Below are 19,107 nucleotides of genomic sequence, written 5' to 3'. Positions count from 1 at the left end.
GCAGATGAAAAAAGGTCTGTTTTTTTAATCGGGGCAACCGCCTGCCTCACAGCCTCCGAGCTCGCAGGGGGCAGCGGTGTAGCTCGCTGGGTCGTGGAGGGTGAGGATTTGCATGCAGGGAGCGGGAAAGGGCTACCTCTGTAGCCGCAGTCCGATCCGGGAGTGGGCCGCCTCTCGCCCGAGTCTCTGGAGTGATGAAGGCTGAGGGGCCCAGTAGGCACTCCAAGATACTCGGGGCAACCGCGACTCTCCCCTGCTGGATGGATGAAACGAGCGGTCCGCTGTCGCTGCACCCGCCGCCTCGGGGCGGGGCACCTCTCCCCTCTCGCTGGCCGCCGAGTCTCGGGCTGTCACGCCGACCATCCGGGTTGTTATCTCTGGAATCTCTGCACCGATCAGCCCAACATTTCGTGTTGGTAATCCGATGATATTGTTACCCATTCTCTGCCAAAATCGCGGAAAACCGGAGCCGGCAAATTATCTTTTCTGGCTTTGCGACCCTGGGTCCAGCCGGAGCTCACACGAGAGCCGCCATTTTCTCACGTGCGCAACAGCGCCCCCCCGGATTTGTACAGTACCTTTAAATGGAGAACAAGCTATAGTAATCCTGGCATTTCCCGCAGGCTCACTGTTCCTGAAGTGACTGTCAGACTGACATGATGTAGGAAGAATGGAGGGTCCTGCATTGCCCAGGGAAGAGACCAGCAGCAGAGCAAAGCAACAAATAAAAGGTGCACTCCTTAAAACCCAAGCAGCGTCCGACCTTCCTGGCTATCCGGCCCACTGTAGCTCTGTACAGCGAATTCAAACAGAGGAGGGAGTCCTGGCTTGCAGTTTGGGCAAACTGGTTGGTCCCACCAGCTCAAGGGAAAAAGAATCCTGGAGGATCTTCTCTGTCATTGGAGTTTGAGGATTCGGACCTGCAGCAGGGTTTCACCGTGCGGTTCAGTCATGGTAGGGGTCCTCTTCCGTCAGCTCCTCATTGGTTTTTTCATTCCAGTGGCGACTCTGCCTTTGCAGACCCAGAGACCTGCTTTTTATGCATTTTCTCCCCAGTCACACAGCCTGGCTGTCAATCACACAGCAGGGTGGCTGTCCTAGCAGAACAGTCACCTAGCCAATCAAACAAGAGTTTGACTTGGGTCTCCAAGGAAAACCCCTCCATCACATCCTGTCTACCTATACTCTCAGGTGCCTAAGGAGTGCTTCTTTGCAGAAGCCCACTAAAGGACGGCGAACAAAGGACCCAAACCTGATTTGGCGCGCAGAGTAAAACGCAACCTTTACAAAAAGAAATGGCGAATAAACCCAGCCGGAACCAAATAAAATTAAAAGGGGTCCAGCGGATTAAAGTTCGATGCTACCACCATAGCCTCTAACAGTACCAAGGCTATTTTCATAGCTTGCGGTAAAATAGAAATGGTAGGTACCACTGCCACCAGCCAAATCTTAAAGAAAGGGGAATTAAATAATGTTCCATGAGAGACAGACAAAAGGGATCACTATTAGCCCTTTCCAGTACTCTATGGAAGATAGTTTGTACTCGGTCTGTGAATGTAAAAGGACTAATGAAGTCAATGGCAACTTTACATGTTCTCAGAAACAGTAGTCAGTCCCAGAAAATGGAGTTTAAAGTGGGAAGTCTGATAAAGACAATCCTGTGTCACTGCACTAAAGGTGCTATGTGACACACAGTAAAACGATGATACCTATGGAGTAGGTGAGACTCCACAGTCTATGAACACACAAATGTAAAACACACAGCAAAACACATGTAAGAGTGGGAAAAAAGGATCACACTCTTACCAAGTGAAAAAAAAAGTATCCTATAAATCCAGCTAAACTGCTAACTGGGAGTAGGCCCAATGTTGTGAAGATTGTATTCTTTGGTTGGTATGGTTATAATGCTTTGTGATAGGAAGTGGGTAGCGGTGTCAAACATATGTGATATGTGTCCGTATTTAGGTAAGTGGAACAGTGTGCCTGCATCCCTGCTTTATGGTGTGGCGGTTTGGTGGAAGTGCTGGTGCGTATGTTGTCTTTCTGATCTCTGGTATATGCATATCGGGTCGCCTGTATGGCTCTGTTCCATTGTGGTGGGTGTGGCATAGGCCCAGACTGTTGGGTACAAGGCCGAAGGCTGCAGGCCATAGCCAATGCCAATGCACCCAACATGCTAGGCCTGCATGACAGCCACCAGAAAATAATGCAGTGACGCAGTTGTTAGTCTGCATGCGTTTGAAGTTGGTGAGTAGCACACAATGGTTGTGGATGATATTGTACACTTTATAGAACAGTAGAAGTGAGGTGCTATGTGTACATTAGCATATGGTGTTTATTAGTGGCCCTGTTGTCCAACAGGAAGGCACACATCACCTTTTGAGTTTCTTTTGGTTGGGCCCTAGTACGACGTTCGCTTGCAGAAGTGTTGTAACAAATTGCACTGTGGAAGGAAGGCTTGTGGATTACAAATGTGCAATATGGGTAATGTATACAGCTAATTACATACCGTTTAGCACATGCAACACAATGTCATGGATGTATGCATGTGAATATGTGGACAGGGTGGAAGTTGTCAGGCACTATCGGAGATGGGGAGTGCATTACACATGACATGAGGAGTAGATGATGGGTTGTAGTAGAGTGTGTTGTGTGTGGTGAGGGCCAAGCGGTCAGTGCCGGTACAGCAATGGTAGAAGGGGAGTACAATGAAGATGATGACATGAAAATGTAGCTTTCACTGTAGTACGGCGTGTTGTGTGTGCTACTCCCGTAGATCCTTTGATGAATGGGTGGGTACAATGCACCGCAAAATATGTGCCCTGGGGTGCATTAGGTTCGACGTTGTTGCCTTTGTTGTGGTATTTGTGATTATTGCATAACATGTTGGATTCCTTGGTATGGGGATTGGTTGCAATTTTTACACTGCATACTAGATGCCTGAACATCATGGAGTGACAACTTCTGTAGTGTGTCCTGTGGGTCTAGGAGTACCCTCAACAAAGTGCTGGTGTTGATCCTGATTTCACAGATCTGTGATCCAGCAAACAATGTCTTCCCAGATCTGCAAAAATACATTTGCATCCCTCTATAAAAATCTTTTCATTTCAAAAGAGAAGCAAGGAAAATAGTGTTGCAACATCAATCTACCTATCTTCACTTCCCATCTGCTCTCCCCTTTCTGTTATATCTGATCCTCCTTCACCGTTCACCGTCCAGTCACCTTCCTTCAGCTGCCCTAACCACAGTTTTCATTTACCTCCCCTTCAACCTATTCACACAAGCACCCAGCATGCCTTTCCTGGACTGGGTTGGGAGAATTTAGGGTGATGCCTCCTCCTCCTCCTCCTCTGAGAGGGCTGAGCAGTGAGGCCCCCAGTCTTTTTACCATCTCAGATGGTGTCCGCCCAACAATACCTTCCTGAGCACTGTAGCTACTCCCAGCAAACCCCGGAGGAGATGCTTGTGGTCCCTCCATCTTGTTTTGAAAGATAGACCCCCACCCAGAATACTGAAGCAAGGACTAGGAGATTTTGTTTCCTACAAAATGTAAATAAAATTCTAACTTGTTTTAATTTCAAGAACAGAATATACCATGTCCATTCAATACAGGTAGTCTTGTTGATCTTAACAATATTTTGAGCACAACAACATACCCTCCAATAACATAAACATGTATTCAAACATCTCTTCACGCACCCATTCCACAAAAGCATTCGCCCCTTCTTTCCAACTGAACCCATACAGTAGTCCCATTCTGAATGTCTCTATTCAATGGTTCATGTCCAACATTACATTTGAAACACAAAATGTTATTTTTTGTTGCATTTGTGCAGCACATTTTAATTGAGTTGAGAGTGCAAGGGAGTGCTAGGGCTTTAAGGGCTGCATCAGGAGGCAGACAGTGCTGGTTGAGGGGTTTGCAGCCTCCTGGTATTGCTTTGGTGGGGCGTGCCCCTGTACATCATTGCCTGGTACATACTGTTTACATACTGGTTACAATATGCAATTGCCCATGATGATTCTTTGTTTGATGTGTCTACTTTGTTTTGCTATTGACTGACACTATTGCGTTCAATAAATGTGGCCCGGATATTTTCAAAGTTAAATGTGTGTGTGTGTGTCCTAATGCCTGTGCTCCCCATCTATTAAACCACAAGTTAGGCTATTTGGAATAGCTTATAATGAGAACTGAATCACTTCTAGGGGCACCTAATTTTAACAGGTAAGGCATAGTGAAATTAAAATATACGCCAAGGATCACACACTTTGGTGAAGTGGCAAAGTCATAATTTGAGCCTAGCCTGAAATTTAGATACGTGACCACACATTTTCCAAACTCAAGTTGGTACAAATATGTGTTGAAGTTGGCTTTGAATAACTAAAATAATACTAAATTGTATACAGATTACTTGAAAAATGCACAAGTCACATGATAAACCAACCTGACAATCTATTCATCATTGTAGAAACATGTTGCTGAAAAGATTAAGGGGGGCATTTTGTTTTGAATTCTAAATTGCACAGATCAAAATTCTCCTGCTTGCCCATTTTTGCAAAAGGGGCCATTCATTAATGTTAATTGTTTCCAGCAAGTAGTGGAAAAGTAAAGAGTAAAACACAGGTGAAAATCACCTTTGCTATTTACTTTACCACTACGTGTCTGGAAAAGTGTAAATTACTTGCACAATTAAGGATGGGGGCGACCATCCAAAATGGATTCCTTTGGACTCTCATGCTTTTTTTAGGTGTAAAGGTCAGTCAGGTCCCATAGGAACCTATTGGTTTTCCGCCAACGTAAAAATACATGCTGGCGGGCTAACAATTGGATTTGGCAGGGAACCATTGTTAAATCCGATCTGCTCTCCAACTTCACCTGTCATATCATACAAAATCCTGCAGCTCATAAAAAGTGACGCTACATGCATTTAGCGCCACTACTTCCACTCCGCTTGACCTGGAACATGATCCTCTATGAATGTAGCTTTTTTTTTCCCCATCCTGAATGGAAGCCTACAAGCTCCAGCATAGAAAGCCCCACTGGTAAGTATACATGAGAAGATCTGAAACTGGTCAATACTTGCCAACCTAGCCTCATCATTTTCAGGTAGGGTATTGATGGACCAGCTCAGTGAGGTGCAGCTTGATTCCCTAGGAGTAGCAAGCAAGATACCCACATCTGGGCATATACACACTGTTAGGCAGTATTCTCAATTATGGATAATTTCCCTTACCTAGTGAGTCCCTCAGCAGCTTTGCTGGATTTCTGGGGTTTATTTTTTCCACCTGGTGTGAACCTTTTTCCCACTCTTGAATGTGTTTTGCCTTGTGTATTTCTACTGTTTGTGTGATCTTGGTCTCTTTAGCCACACCACGGCATGAGCCCAACTTTGTGTGTGTGTTACACAGCACCTTCAGTGCAGTGACACAGGGTTGTCTCTGAGACTTCCCACTGACTCCACTGACTTCCCTTTTCTAGCCGTTGTACTTGTCTCTGAGACTTCCCACTGACTCCATTTTTCTGGGGCTGACTACTGTCCCCCAGACACAGGTAAAGTTGCCATTTACTTTATGTAGGCATTTAAAACTACAGACCCAGTACACCCCATCTTACATGGTGTATTGTATTAGCCTCGAACTTAAACCCGCTTGACCAAATACTTCTGAATTTGGCAGCAGCTGGGTTTTATCGCCATTTCTTTTTGTTAAAATCCTTCTTGTGTTTTACTTTGTGCGGCAAACCAGGTCTGCTTTCTTTGTTCGCCGACCTTTGGCGGGCTTCTGTCCAGGTGACCTTTGGCGTGTGGGTGTCTAGGTGAGCTGAATGTGAGGGAGGGGTTTAGTCACCCCCTGCACAGGGTCTCCTTGGAGACCCAAGTCACACTTTGTGTTGATTGGCTAAGGTGGTTGTCCGGGCCGGACAACCCCCTTGCTGAGTGATTGACAGCCAGGCTGTGTGAATGGGGGATTTTGGCATAAAAGGCAGGACTTTTGGGCTGGAAGTCAGAGTCGCCACTGGAACTACAAGAACCGAAGAGAAGCGGAGAAGAAGACGGCTGCTGAAAACTCCCTAATCCCAGTGAAGCCCTGCTGCAGTCTTGAGCTATCTACCCTTCAACGATAGAGAAGATCCAGTCCAGATTCTTCTTCCCTTGAGCCTCGTGGGATCAACCAGCTCACCTTTCTTCAGCTAGAGAATCCTCTTCTGGGTTGAAATCACTGCACAGTGCTGTAGTGTTCCGGATAGCCATCAGAAGAGCCCTCTCCTTATTTAAAGGAGCACACCTATTAGTCACTGTTGCTTTGCTGCTGCTGGCTTCATCCCTGGGTAGTGCAGATCGCTCCAGACATCCTCCTTCTTGTCCCCACGACTGAAGCTCCAGGAACCATGAGTCTGCAGGAACTACCAGGAACAACTGCCGTGGCACCAGCTCTCTTCAATTGAATAAGGTACTGTTTTCATTTGATCATTCTCTCTGTCCGACTTTGAGGAATTGGGGTGAACCCTTTTCCGTTACGAAGGCTTGTCCTTTCTTCCTTCCCCCTTATAACTTTTCCTTCCATTTGACAATGTCCAGTACTCCTGGCAAACTTTAATCGCAAAGTGATGCTAACCGTGTGATCCTCTGCAACTGAGCCTTTTGCTCCACTTGACACTGGCTCAGGCCTATTGACTTTTATCTGCCTCTTAGAAGATGTCCATTGAGTCCATTGCTTTGATAAAAGTATTGCCTATTATTTTATCCACCCTTCTCTTGTTTTAAATTCTAAAGTGCAAAGTGTATTTTAACTTCGTGTGCATTTCTACTCGCGGGTACACGTTAGTGTTGCAACACTGGTCTGTCAAATCCTAATGTACTTACCTAAAATTTGCCTGCACAGGAGGAATTGGTTGTGTGTAGTATGTTTACAGTGTGGTTTTATTTAATAGAAGTGAAGTGGTTTATGAACAGATGGTTATAAAATAAATGTACTTATATTTTTTAACCAGAAACCTAGAGTCAGTGTTTGCTTGAGACACAGTAACTGTAGTCCTTTGTGTAATCCCTGTTACTGCTCATTTGCTCTTGAGATAGGTCTGGCTGCTCCGCTACTGCTACCACTATAACTGTGTAGTACAGGCTTGCACCAAAGGTGAAATTGTACTACCACGTGTAGTCTTAATCTTGTGTAGTGGTCCCTAAAGGTACTGCACAGGATTCTGCCTAACACACATTCACTTAGGGAGACAAACGGAAGCCAAAATGAATTGGCAAAGCCAACGTCTTGGGCTTTTGATTAGGGATGGATAGGCATTTGCCAGGTACTTCCATAAGGGTACCACCTTGCCATAAGATGGGGACAGCTGGAAACTGGTGCCAGTAACTGGGCATATGATGGCATTGCCTAGCAAATGTGTGCTAATACCTATACTCAAGCCAAAACTGCTAGCTTCATGATTGCTTGTTTAAGACAGGACTTCAGTGCAAGTCAAAGAGCCATTGACAAATATATTGATTATAAAATCAACTGGCTGAAGACACACATTAAGAGAATGTTATTCCTCCAGGAGCTAATTTACATAGGAAATTAAACACTCAAAAGAAGGCTTAGATATAACAGTGGCAGGCCCTATACAGCAAGACGTTTGGTGTTACTTTGTGATGGAGCTTGCTCAAAGAGTTCTAGAAAGGTTAGGTTTTTGGTGGTGAGACATTGACATAGCCACGTCTAGTCGTTAGGTGGGTAAATGACCAGACACACCCATAGGATGTGTGTTTCTCCTCACATTGTATTGCCATCCTATCTGTGTTCTACAGCATGCGTTCTGGTTGTACCTAATAGGTAAAAAGTCTCTGAATCAATTAGAACCACCGTCATTGCTTTGAGCAGCCTTCCATACCATTTGCATATCAGCCATGACTCTCTCACTAATGTCAGAAGCCCTTCCCAAACTGCTAGACCACAGTGCCTAAACATTCATATGGTTGCTTGTATTCCAGTGCAGATGGAACACGGCCTAGCAATTGAGAATGAACTGCTCCTTTTAGTGGCAGCCCCAAAAGTTATTTGCTTGTCCCCTTCTCTAATTGCACTGACATACTACAGAATTATGGCATGGAATGTTGCGCAGAGCAATGGTAGTGATAATGTTTAATTCGAAGCCTTGCATTTATCACTTTTTGATTTTACCACATTCTCCCCTCCAGAATTACATTTTTGTTAATACCAACCTTATCTTTTCACTTATACTAAAGTAGTTAATGCAGCAGAATATATATTTTGAATGTCATTTGGAAGGGCCCCCAGTCAGTTGACGCACCTTCTGCAGAAATCTGTGTTCAAGCAACTTTACCTGTCATTTATTGTTTGATATAGTTAACCATTTTATTGAGCATGATGTGAAAAACTACCATATTACCACAAAAAATAAACATACTTGAAATTACAGAAACTAAAACTGTGATTTTAGGTTTGAGAACATAGTTGTAGGCAGCCTTCTTGAATAAGTGTGCTACCTCACTTAGAGGTGTGAATGGCCCCCATATCCCTGGTCATGTGTACTTTCATGGCGTGGGGCATAAATCATTGTCTATGGCAAGAAAACAAATCCTGGCCAGGCCTCCCGCAATTCAGCCTCTCAGAATGATGTCTCTGAGGTCGCTGCTGAATGTTAAGAGTGACATCCACCCCCACTCCCTTGGATACCAGTGGTGTATAACACCAATGACATGGCCTCCTTTCTAGGGGGGCCAGAGGCTAGCTCTGGGGGGGCCTGGCCCCCTTGGCCCCCCTGCTGGAGCCGGGCCTTCCTGTGAGTGCAGTGGTTAAGTACTGGATGATTAGAAGTGGCAAGGGATGACCTGCATTTACCTGGCCCCTTGTTCACTTGCTTGACTGTTTTATGTAGTTTTTGGTGTAGTTCAAGTGTATTCTTTTGGGTGTATGGCAAAAGGCCACAGGGTGTAGGTAACGACTCAAAGAGCCTAGGCATGCACTGTAGTACGCCACCATAAAGCAGACATATAGTTCTAAGTATGTATGTGTCAAATGGTGGTGACATTCAATAAATGGTTGTGCAGGAGTTTGTAGATGTGATAGAAGAGCACCAGTGACCTCGAATGCATGCAATTCTATATGATGTACATTACTGCAACACTGTTGGCATTAGGGAGCCACATGGAGCTTACAGTTTGTCATCAGTTGCTTTTTCAAGCACCCATTGTATGTTACGTTTATGGATTGTGGTATGTGGCAAATGTTCCCCTTAATGAGAGAGTTTTGTTGTGGTGGATGTGGGTAAGGACTAGACTACTGGGCACATGGCCAAAGGACGTAAGCTATGCACCCAAGAGCATATCCCTTCACAGCAGCCAGCATACCATAATGCAACCCTGCTGAGATGCCTTGGTATCTCTCAGAGGATGGTGACCTTAAAATAATGTATGCAGAGAGCATTTGACAATTGGTTTAGCACCTGAAGTGAGGTGCTATGTGTTCATGAGCACATGACGTAGGCAATTGCATGTTTTGCATTTTAGGGAGCCATATGTCAGCATGTGCCTTTAATATGGGATTCCCTTTAAATGACCATTGGCTGAGGAAGTGTGTTATCATATTGCACTATGAAAGGAAGTGCTTACCATCACAAAGTTGCATAATGGACAATGTACAGAGCTACTGACACACCGTTTAGCAGAGCCAACGCAAGGTCATGGTGGCCTGCATGCAAAGATGTGCCCAGGGTGAAAGGTGGCAGGTGCATTTGCAGATGGGGAATCCATGACACATGACATCAGGATTACAATGTGAGGTGTACTAGAGTATTCTGTGTGTGATGATGCCTTAGCATCTTGGATGCATGGCTGGAAGCCTTGCACAAAGACGTGTCTGGGTTGCCTGTAAGTACTCCTTAAAATATTGCCTTTTGTGTGCGATTTGTGAGTTGTGCATGCATTGTTGATTCCATAGGTGTGTTCATTGTTCACACATGGTACATTTAGCAGTGATTGGCAGGAGCTTATGGAGTGTACAGTTATGCAATGTGTCCACTGAGTGCTGTGTTGAGAAAGTGTGTGTGTTGTAGTGCATAGGGTTGAACTGTGTAGTGCATGTGCTTGAGTAATGTGAATTGCGCAGATTAGTAAATACCGTACTGTACTTGGAAGTACTGTATATTTGCAGTTGGTGAAGTGTTGGGAGGATAATAAAATAATGGTACATGCAGTTAGTGGTGTTGGGTACTGGTGTGGGTGAATCTGGATGATTAAATTGTGGATCACTTAGGAGAGCCGTTACGAGGAGGTAGTTTCACATGACACCAAACCTGCACTGTGAGTGTGTAAAGGTATGTCTACAGTGTAGTGCAGACATGAAAGTGTTTGATGCGGAGGACTTGGATGTGAATGCTAAAGTGTCTGTTCCTATTACATAGTATGTAATGCGGGAGTGATGCATATATAATAGTGGAAACAGAAGAAGGAGTGACTCAGCTTTAATGTGGTATGCCCCTTGTTGTAGGTGGGAAGACACACATGGTACAATGTGCCCTTCTGACCATGATGACTTTGCAAATGGAACTATGGAGATTATCAAATGAGGTGTGGAGGGTGTGGGAGACAGGAAGGGCCAGTGGTAGATGTCTCCAAATGTTGCTGCAGTGTGGTTGACTGAGAAGGAGAGACACAGAGTCATTATCGTGGGTGATACCTTTGTGCAAGATGTGCACAGGTATGCTGCAGGAAGAGGCTTTGATACTAACTTTTAGTTGGGAGGAGTGGAGGCTTTTTTGGGGCACAGTCTATGAGTGGGGTTTCGGTGCTATGGTTCACCTTTGTACATGTGTGGCATCTGTCGGTGGTAGTGCATTATGCAGCATTACATTTGGCCTAGGTGTCATGCACACGTTTGCTACGTCACTTCAAGAAGTGGCTGTCAGCAGTGATTGTACATGTTTCCCACTGCCAAGGTGATTTTCTTCTCCACACGACCATGCTGGTGTAAGTTGCCCACAGCCAGAGTTTGGGAGCTGTTTAATAAACAGAGGCTTGTGTGAGTTTATGTGTGAGTTTATGTGCAGTGCTGGGATGTTCTGCACGCATTAACTAGCAAGATTTTCAGTGATCGCAAGGAAATGTTATTTATTGGACCTCCATTGGCAATGCTGTTTGGTTTGCAATTCTGCACTGAGATTTGTAGAGAATCTTGTAGAACTGTAAGAGCGGTGTCGACGTTTAGTATGTACAAATGTGAGGAGGATAAGGAAACAGAAAGTTATTGAAAGAGAAAACCTTTTTTTTATGAAAACACTTACATAACAGAACCAGGACACAAAAGAAAATGTGTTTTTTGAGACAGTTGTACACACCCAAACCCCTACCCTGTTCTACAGTTCCCCTCCTAGCCACCCCGCTCCTTCCCTAGCACGATAACTCAGCAGATTAAGGTGTACTTGCACGCTTGCATGTGCCACATGCCGACTTTGTTTCGATGGGAGGTATGAAAATTAAACTGTGGAGCAAAAGAGACTGCTCTGTATGACTGGGGGGTCTGGTGTGTACGAAACCACTGTGCCTGAAGGTCTCTTTGGAGAAATAAATGCAGAAGGTATGATGGAAGTGTGCAAGGTAAGGGGCAGGCAATTTGGCTGTATGCATGCAATTTATGAATTTGTTTGAAGTTAGTAACATGGAAGCTCTGCCGTGTGTGCGCGTTATTTTTGTATACAGTAAGTGCGGATATCAAACAAAAACTTTGCAGTGTATGAGTTAAGTGGCCGGCATTGTACTGTTGTACATGTACTCTGTATATGACATCACATGATGTGCAATTTATGCTGCACCATTTGTCATGCACCTACACACACGTCTAGGAAAGCCGTCCGCGCCAAGGGAAAGGAAACAGAGGGGACATAGAGACAACTACGCTAGTAGGCCTGGTGTGACTTATGTAGCCGAAGGGCATGGGTGGAGGGAGGGGAAGGTACAGTATATGGGTAGAAGAACAAAGGACTATAATTAACAATACAGCTCAATTGTGACAAGTGAATAGATAGGTGTACAGAACAGGTGGTGGATGAACTGTGTGCCATACAGGAAACAGTCCTTAAGTGCGGGGTGTGATTGAAAGCCAGTGCAGCGGTTTGCGTGGTAGGGGTAGGTGATATGGGGCTGACATACCAGAGTTGTGTGTTAACTAGTGCAGAATGAGTGTACGTCAAGCAGTTAGTCGTGGAGAGGGGAATAAACAGCAGACGCTCAGACAAAGGGTTTCAGGTGCTTCTTGAACTGCCAATTATACCCCTGAAGTGTCAGGGAGCCAGGGAGGCTGTTACAGAGGGAGGATACAAGCGAAGAAGCATACCTACCACAAACTGGTTATTTGTAGAAGTGCGTGGCCCTGAGGGAGTTGGAGGCGGATGAGGGAAGCGCTTGCGCATGCAAATATGTAGGAAGTCACATTTGGAGGTATTGAGGTCCCAGGGCCCAGAAGGCCTTTTGCATAATGCAGTCTTCTCACTTTATTTTTAACAGCTGCTGGGAGTTATTGGTGATATTTCAGTGCAGGCCATATAGCATCCTAAATCGCATACCCCTCTTCTGGATGCATTCCAGAGGGCAGACAGTAGAAGGGGCAGATTTAAAAGAAGACTGTGACAATCGTGGTGCCTAGACATAAGTGCAGCTGTGCACATAGTGATGTGTGGGAAAGCTCCTTGGTGCTATTTGTTTATGATTTATGTAGGAGGTGGGTTAGTGGGTAATACATTTTTTAGAATTGTTAGAATTGTTAGAAGGAAAGCAAAGAGTTCCTGTTTCAATATTACATTGCATGATTTGGGCAAATAAGAACATTGCAAGCACATATCGCTGAAGTGCTACTTAATGGTAGGGGATGGGAAAGCATCCAGTTTGCTTGTAAAGTACGTAATGGCCGCTCAGTGGCAGATACCATGTGCAGAAGTGTTCCTTAACAGGGTTGTACACATACTGTGGGAGAAGTTAGCATACCTACATTTTGTCGTGCTGGGTGCTCATGTGGATGAACATAGATGCAAAAAGTTGGCACTCTGTCATATAACATACTACTGCAAGTGTTTTCCAATGACTGGATACTTGCAGGCTGATTTAGTAACGGTACTTTTGAAGTGTTGCGTAGAACCCACAGTGTTACATGCTAAGGTCTTGGATGCCATTGATGGATGCGTGTGTGACTGTTTACACATAGCCAATCAGGTACTGGTGGAGAAAGAAATAATGGCAAGGAATGAAAGACTGCTACTGTACTGTGCCACATTGTGTGCTTCTTACCATGCGGCCCAATAGAAATATGATTGTGGAGATTATCCAATCAGGTATTGAGGGTGTGGTTCAGTGAAAGGGGCGGTCATACAGTGTTCCATTAATGTGCGTAGTGAGGATGGCTGAGATGGTGAAACGCATCGTGTTGATTTTGGGTGATGCGTTTGTGCTCGATCTACACAAGTATTCTTCGGAAAGACACTTTGATGGCAATTTTGGTTTGGAACGAGTGCATGCCTTGTGTAACAGTGTCTATGAACGCAGTTTCGCCGTATGCATACACTTTGCAGAAACTTGGACACCTTGGGACTGTGGTTGTCGTCGTCCTTCACTACGGCGGTATGCATATGGGTTACGTGCCTTGTTTAGGTTTGTTCCGTCAAATCAGAAAGCAGCTAAATGCAGTCAGGTGCCTTTTTCCAACTGCCCAGGTGCTTGTTTCATCTATACTACCAAGAAGAGTATGGGTGACTGGTGATGAATGTTGTTCTGAGCCAGACGCTGGGAGGTGTCTCATCAACAGAAGCCTGTCAGATTGTGTGCACTGCGTGGGATGTACTTCTGCAACAATGACCTCATTAGTTGTGGAAATGCAGAGTTTTTTTATGGAAATGGCCTTTCCTTGTCGGCCATTGGTAATGTGGTTTTGTTTGCCAATCTACAGTATGCAGTGAAGAGTTTACTGTAATATTGTGACTGCAAGAACACAGAAAACGAATGAAAAACGGAAAAAAGGTGTCTCGCAACAAGCATCTCAAACGAATGAATTGAAAAAAAGAAAGCCTTTGAGCAGCCTACCTTAAAAACAAAATTGAAATGTATACGTCCACGGCGGCACCCAGCACGAAAACCTCATCCAGGGATTTTCACAATGGCCATGGAAATATGACTGTGCAGGCTGAAGTATTGCGCAATGCCGTTTCAGGGTGTGATGTGTACGCAGAGGACTGGTGTTGAAAACTCATACTGTTACATGGAGAGCTCTTGAATGTAATTGGTGGATGCGTGTGCAACATTGTAAGAGAACATAACGACGGTGTGCAAGAAGGCAAGAAGTGGAAAGGGAAGAAGAATTATTGATACTTCAGTGGGCCGCACCAGTAGCGATACTTGGGGCAGCGCACATACCATATTCAGCTCTTCTCACCATGGTGTCCAATGGAAATGGAACTGTGGGCACTTTCCAATGAGGTGCGCCGGGTGTGCGTCACAGGCAAGGGTGGCCCTAGGGAGAGGGACTCCTCCTGTTTCACTGGGGAATGGCCTTCAGCGTACTTTCAGATGCGCATGTGCTTGAATCTGCGTGTCTCACCATGCGGGCCAATGGAAATGGAACTGTGGGGAATATGAAATCAGGTACTGTGGGTGTGGTTCACACAAAGGCCCAGTCATGCTGTTGTATATTGCTCTGCGTAGTGAGGCTGTTGTACGTGTTGAAACACCTTGAGTTGCCTTTGGGTGATGCATTTGTGCTACATATGCATAAGTATGCCCAGGAAAGACGCTTTGATGGTCACTGAGATTTGGAAGGAGTGCATGCATTGTGGTGCGCTGTGTATGACGGCCGTATTGCTGATATGCATGCCCTTTGGAGAGACATGGCCCCTTTTAATACTGGCGATGTTATCGTCATGAAGTATGGCGACATGTATATGGGTTACCTGCCTTGTTTACACATCCTCCGTTGGATGAAGAGGTTGTTAAATGTCGTGCAGATGCTTTGTCCCTCTACCAAGTTGCTTTTCTGGTGCCTGATAGTAATAAGAGTGTGGGACAATGGTCATGTTCGTTGCTCTGAGCCAGAGGTTGGAAGGTGTCTTTTGAACAGAAGCATGTACATTTGTTTGTCCGCTGGTGGGATATTTCTCAGCAACAATGTACCCAGTCATTGTGCAAATGCAGAGTCTTTGCAAGCAGAAGGTATTTTGTTGTAGACCATTGGTAATGCTGTTTTGTTTGCCCGCCTACGGGATGCGTCGAAGACTTCAGTGTGACAATATGAGCACAAGCAAACACAAAAGCAATTGAAACCTGAAATAAAATGTGTTAAGTAGAAGCATCTACAATACAACTTAAAATAAAATGTGCTATTTTTAGAGCTGTCCGCACAAACAACCTCACCCACTTTGGTTGTACTTTATTAAGTTACGGCCACACGCAGCACGAAATCCCTATCCAGGAATTTTGAGGATGGCCATGGAAATGGGACTGTGCAGGCTGAGGAATTGCCCAATACCGCTTCTGGGTGTGGTATGTACACAGAGGACTGGTGTAGAAAACTAATATAGTTCAATGGAGACCTTTTCAATGTGATTGGTAGATGTGTGTGGAACATTCCAACAGCAACCGCTGCTGGCGTGTGACAAAGAAGGAAGAGGAAAGGAAGGAAGGAATCTTTGTTCTTCATTGGGGTACGGCCTTCGCCATAGTTGAAGAAACACACGTGCCACATAAAACCGCTTGCAGCATGCTACCTATGGAATAGCATAATGGGGTGGCACAGTAAAGGACATTAGGCAGGTACCGGCGCAAGTTATGAGGGAGAACCTGTGAGATCATGTGTGCCAGCTCCCGCTGAGCACATTGTCAGCCTGGCAAGCCAGTAGGCTGTCATACGGTCTCCCATACAACCTTCTGCCACAGACTTTGACTGACCTAAATACAAGGACCATCAGCAGGACAATAACATTCATATAAGTATATGCGGAAATGTATGATGCCAGGTGACTAAAATTTGACAGCAGTGCTATTTGTGAAGAGTTAATAAAAGCACAGGAAATTAACCTTCACGTCTGGTGGGATCATTGATAGGCCCCTGCAGGGGGCTACTGCAAGTTAGAGTGTGGGTTACAGAAAGGGCAGTTAATACTTTTCATAATTACAGTACGTACTGAGCTGGGTAGGCATTCATTTCAAAGAAAATGCAGCACAGCAGACTCGGTCCAACCTCACTTACAGGGCACAGTACTGTGGCCTCCTACTCTGTTTTGGGAAGCTACAAAGAAATGGAGGTGGAACTTTGTGGTGTGCACTTTTGTAAGACTGCTGTGGAGAACTTGCACTCTGCAAACAGGCTTGCATTTTTGAAAAAGTTACATATATGTGGAACGGCAAACTGTGGTGTGTTTGTAAGCGTGTACTTTCAGAAAAACAGTCTTAACATTGCAAAACACTGCACTTTTCCACGGTCCGAGGGTCCAGATGGTGTTCCCCAAATAAGGGCTTACGCGCAGCATTGGTTCGGTCGTATGCTGCCATCGCCACTTTTGTCCTTTGGGACGGCTGTCCGGAGGACGCCTTTTGGCCAGAATACATTGTGCGCATGAGGAGAAGTGTCCTATGCACATCGCTGCCACTTTGCTACTGAATAATAGTGCAACACATGTGCGCCGACCATTTTGGAAGACTTTGGATGTTTTGTAGTGCATAGCAGGTGGAATGTTCATGTGTATAGCTACTTGTAGGAAATGGATGGGCGCATCCAGCACATTAAGGTTCATTTGCATATGCAGCAGAGTGGCACTGGAACACATACACATGCTTGTACTTGCACTACACACAAACGTCCACTCCCGCACAAATTAATAGGTGGTGGACAATATGCAGACATGCAGACCTTGCTGGTGGCGTATGGATGCCACCATTGTGATTGTGGATAGACCGGACAGCTGCAGTGTCCGTAGGACACCTACCTTTTCATTAATTGCAGTCTTTGCAATGAGGACTTTGTGCCGCTGAGTCATAACCCCATTTCAGGAAAAACAAAACACCACACAAACCCTCAGCCATTTTTACAATATTGCTGTTTACTTGTACACAATCATACACATTATTGGGAAAGGGAAGGGGTAGCAGAAGTGGCTACTTATTGTGGCGACATGGGGATTTGCAGACTTGGTTATGAGGGGAGGAAGAGCTTGATATATTACCTTAACATCTCAGCTGACATGGTTTTTGAGCGGATGATGGCCTATGCCATGGGGAAGGAGTACACATGCAGGTGTGCCACTGCTGTTTTATTTTGTTCAAAATATATCCTTGTACGCAAACTTTACAGTGGTCCATTTGTTCACTACTTTTTCCACTTTCATCTCCAGGCTGTCTATTTCCCTATGCACAGAGTTTCTTTCTTTTCCTATACCCGTATGCTGTTGTGCAAGGATTGCCACTTGTACTGCCTTGCTTTCCTTTGCAATATGTTCTCTTACCGAAAAGAAAATGTGTTTGGTGTACATGTAGCAACATATATTACATTATTTAAGGTTCACTGTACTGTGCGTACCAATATGGTTACTATAGAAACTGTTTACGTCGTGAGGGACATTTTCATCCTGCCACTCTAAGGTGCTTGCTATTGCTGCGTTACAGAAAAACACATTATGGTTATGTTCTATTGCATACTGCAGCAGATGTATAATTATTACATAAAGTTTAGTGTCCATACTACATTGTAGTGACGTTGAGGTCTTAGCACTTTCCACTCGTTACTGTGGCACTTGGTTCTTTGTTCCCATTTACAGTAGCAGTGCGGTACATTGTTGAAGGCGGATGTTACTTCTGTTGTTCATGCATTCCGTTATGGTGTACTGCTTACGCCTTTGTCCTGTTTGCTTCATAAGTACACAATTTGCAAACCTACTCTTTTTTCCCTTGCAATTCTTGCACATGGTGTGGTTTGTATATGTTCTTTGCGTTTGGTGATTGCTACCACTTTGTAAGAGAGCACCTGCCTTCCTCAGCAGGTTGGATGCCATGCAATCTGTGCAAACAGACGCATAGTCCACAACTGCTGTCCGCATTAACATGATGCCAGCAGTTTCACTATGTTGCACAGTGCTTCATTACAAACTAAGGGTATCCTGCTAAAAAACAATGAAATTCACTAACACAAAACCTTGTTAACAGGATGTTATGTTTAAATTGCACTAAAGAGGTGAAGGTTGGCCTGAGGACCTAGGACCAAGACGGTCCCATTAGCATAGACATTAATGATGGCCTTAGAGGAGCAGAAGGGGGCCAGGAGGACATCCCAATGGGTGCCACCATTAATGGGAGAAGAGGAGAAAGGAGAGAGCACAGAGACCATATGAAGGGTCCATAGGTCAGGCGAAGGCACAAAAAAGAGGATGTCAGTAAGAGTTTCCTTGGAGCAGGCACTGGTATAGGTGTCAGCGATAGGGAGGCCTGGGTTGGAGACCAGGATGTCCTTTTTAAACTTTTTCCTACCAGATTTAGTGAGGAGAGCAGGATAGTCGATGGAGAAGCAGTTAGAGAAGATAGGCGAGATAGAGAGCACCATGGAGTAGGAGGGAGTGGAGGGGGGGGGAGACAGACGATGCGAGAGCCCGCAGACAGGAATAGAGCGGTTCTACTCAAGTTTCAGGGATGCAGGAAGGCTGTTCCAGAGGAAGGCCCCTGCCGCAGAGAGAGATCTACCCCCAACTCGTTGCTTGGAGAAGCGGCTAACCTGAGGGAGTTGGAGGCGGATGAGCGAAGAGCTCGAGAAGGAAGATATTTAGGGAGAGAGAGTTGAAGGTATTTCGGCCCCAGGCCCCAGAAGACCCTGTGGACAATGCAGAGGGTTTTGAACTTAATCCTCGCAGCCACTGGGAGCCAGTGTAGAGATTCCAGTCCTGGAGAGATATGGTCCCTGGGCTTGAGGCCAAGGACAAGTCTTGCAGTCCAGTTCTGGATGAGTTGCAGAGGGCGGAGAGTAGAGGCAGGCAGATTTGCATAGAGGCTGTTACAGTAGTCCATCTTGGAGAGAACCAGGGCTCTGGAGACAGTGAGCTTCTGGGGGAAGGAGAGGAAAGGAAGAATACCTCTG

This window comes from Ambystoma mexicanum, chromosome 8 (genome assembly GCF_040938575.1).
Source record: "Ambystoma mexicanum isolate Mex_15411 chromosome 8, UKY_AmexF1_1, whole genome shotgun sequence".
Taxonomy (NCBI): domain Eukaryota; kingdom Metazoa; phylum Chordata; class Amphibia; order Caudata; family Ambystomatidae; genus Ambystoma; species Ambystoma mexicanum.
Note: the sequence above shows the minus strand (reverse complement) of the source record.